A 3,043-nucleotide genomic window follows, 5' to 3' on the forward strand; every position below is an offset into this window, starting at 1 on the left:
TCCTCTTAACCCTTTTCTGCTGCCATAATCCTTTCCACTGCCACAATCCCCTCTACCCGCCTCACCCCTCCCTTCCCTTTCAACCATCACCAACTCCAATACCACCACTACTCCATTTTCTTCCTAACCCCTCCCCCTAACCACCTCTCACCACCTCCTCCTTTGCCCTTGTCTCCTCCCCCAATGTCGGTGCCCGCCTCATGGCCCTCCCCAGCATCAATATAATGTTGTATTGAAAGTTTCACCATATTTATGTTGTAGGTACTTTTTACTTGGCTTATGAAGAATCCTTACTATTAGGATAAAGTTAAACCTCAACTATTCATATATGATAGTGTGAAAGACGAAACAACTTTGAGACGATATAAAGTTGTTGTGGTTAGAGTTGGTATCTTGTCTCATACTTGTTCATCTCTAGCTATGTTTTTCTTTACCATTCATGCCTTCTTGAGTAGGATATATATTATTGTGATCTTCAATAATTAGATTTGGTGAGTCATAGCCTTTGCTTTTTTTCCAAATCAGCATGTACAACCCCAAAATAATTACAATGGCATCGACCACCCAGTAAAATTTATCATATTCTTTCTTTTGATGAGGAGAACTCCGCCTATGCTACACCTGTAGTACATAGACGGTCCCAAACCAGAATAAAGGTGGAGGATTGTGTTAGACCTTCGATAGCCAACATAAAAACTTAATTGAATCTTCATGACATGGATTAAAGATGTTATTGCACTAAAGCTAAGTCATTGTCCATAAGCAACGCGTTGTATGGCTCGCGTACAGTGTCAAATGAGTAAGAGCCACTGTATTGGTTCCCATGTGTAGTGTTAAATGAACAAGGATTTTTGCGTTTTCACGAACGGACGAGGATAAATAAGCTAGTTCATAAAAAAAAAGGTAAAGATAAAGGTCAGAGTGACAGAAGGTTGAGATTTGGGACATGGAACATAGGCACTCTAACAGAAAAATCCATAGAGGTGGTGGATATCATGAAAGGAAGGAAGATTAACATCATGTGCCTACAAGATACAAATGAGTCAGCGTGAAGGCTAAAGAGTTGGATACCTCTGGGTTCAAACTTTGGTATATAGAAAAGGTGAAGAATAGGAATGGGATAGGTATTATCGTGGATAAGCAGTGAAAGAAGGATGTAGTAGATGTCAAGAGGGTGAGTGATCAGATCATCTCTATCAAACTTGTGGTAGAAGGAGGTACTTTTCATGTGATTAGTACCTACGCACCATAAGTGGGTTCGGACGAGCAACACAAGATAAGATTTTGGAAGAATCTAGAGAGTTTGGTCCAAGACATACCTTCAAGAGATAAGATTTTCTTAGGAGGAGATTTAAACGGCGATATTGGAAGAGAAATGACTGGATATGGAAGTATTCATGGAGGCTATGGTTTCGAGGTGCTCAATATCGAGAGTAAAACTATTTTGGACTTTTTCTTAATCTTTGACCTTCTCATCGAAAATACATGTTTTATAAAGAGAGACGAACATCTTATATCCTATAGGAGTGGCATAACAAGCTCTCAAATCGACTTCTTCTTGTTGAGAGAGTTTAACAACATAACATAGCATGCCTGTCATGGATTTTTGCGTTGAGCAAAAGTTGAGAAAAAGATATCATACGAAGAACACAAGGACAAGGTGGTGGCAAATGAGAGGTGAGGAACAAAGAAGCTTTCTAACATCGATAGGATAAGGGGCAAAGTGGGAAGAGGATGAAGAGCGGAGGATATGTAGAGGAAGAAGGCAGAAGTTATTAGAAGAACAGCAAAAGAAAATTTTGGTGAAACTAGAGGGATAGGAGCAAGAGACAAGGAGTCTTGGTAGTGGAATGTGAGTGTACGAGAAAAGATAAAGACAAATAGAGAGTGCTTTAAAGAGTGGTCTTTGTGCCGCAATCCAGATAATTGGAAAAAATATAACGCAGCAAAGAAAGAGTCAAAAGTGGCTGTAAGTGAAGCAAGAACAAGAGAATATGAAGGTCTCTACCAATCTTTAGTTACGAAACAAGGAGAAAAAGGTATATATAGAATCGCAAAGAACCGTGAAAGAAGAACGAGAAACTTGGATCAAGTTAAGTGCATAAAGGATAAAGACGGAGAGGTTTTGGCTCAAGATGAGAAGATCAATGAAAGGTAGAAGAGCTACTTCTACGAGTTATTTAATGAAGGACAGAAGACTCTTCTGAGCCTTGGTTGTAATGCACGAGACAGAAGATCAAAACTTCAACTTTCGAAGGATTCGAGACTTTGAGGTAAAAGAGTCTCTAAACCGGATGAAAAATAGCAGGGCAGCAGGACCCGATAATATTCCGATTGAAGTTTGGAACGGCCTTGGAGTGAAAGACATTATTTGGTTAACCAAGCTTTTTAATGAGATTTTAAGATCAAAGAAAATGCCAGATGAGTGGTGAAAGAGCACCTTGATACCTGATAAACCCCATTTTTAGGGTTTATCATGCATAGAATCTAAGGGTTTTATCAATGATCTTCCACACTTATTCATATAAAACTGCATGATTTCATGTCTCTTTCCCATTTTACCTCATAGATGAAAATATGCTTCTTTTACATCAAAATTGAGATATTGTAATCCTCCTCTATTACCATTAGATGTCTTGATCCGTTTGTTAAGTGATTTCAGAAGTTATAGGGCAAAAGTGGCCAAGAGGAATGAAGGAAGCATGCATGAATGGAAGGAGCATGAAGCAAATAAAAGAATTGAAGTTTGGACATGCACGCGCACGCGCACCGTGCACGTACGCGTGGATGCGCTCATCCAGAGCTAGTGCAGTGGAGCCGAGCGAGGAGCCAGCACACTTATATGGCTGGGCCATGTTCCTTATGACGCTCGCGCGCACCTTACGTCTGCGGGCAGATCGCAAAAGACCCCAGGGATGCGTACACGTGCAGTGCGCGTACCCGTCGATGTGCGCACATGATTTTTTAAATGAAACACGTGCCCAACGATTTCAAGGGGTTTCCAGGCCCTGTTTTGGAGTAGATTTTGGAGGGAAAGCTTAAG

This window comes from Arachis hypogaea, chromosome 12 (assembly GCF_003086295.3).
Source record: "Arachis hypogaea cultivar Tifrunner chromosome 12, arahy.Tifrunner.gnm2.J5K5, whole genome shotgun sequence".
In the NCBI taxonomy this organism is placed as follows: Eukaryota; Viridiplantae; Streptophyta; class Magnoliopsida; order Fabales; family Fabaceae; genus Arachis; species Arachis hypogaea.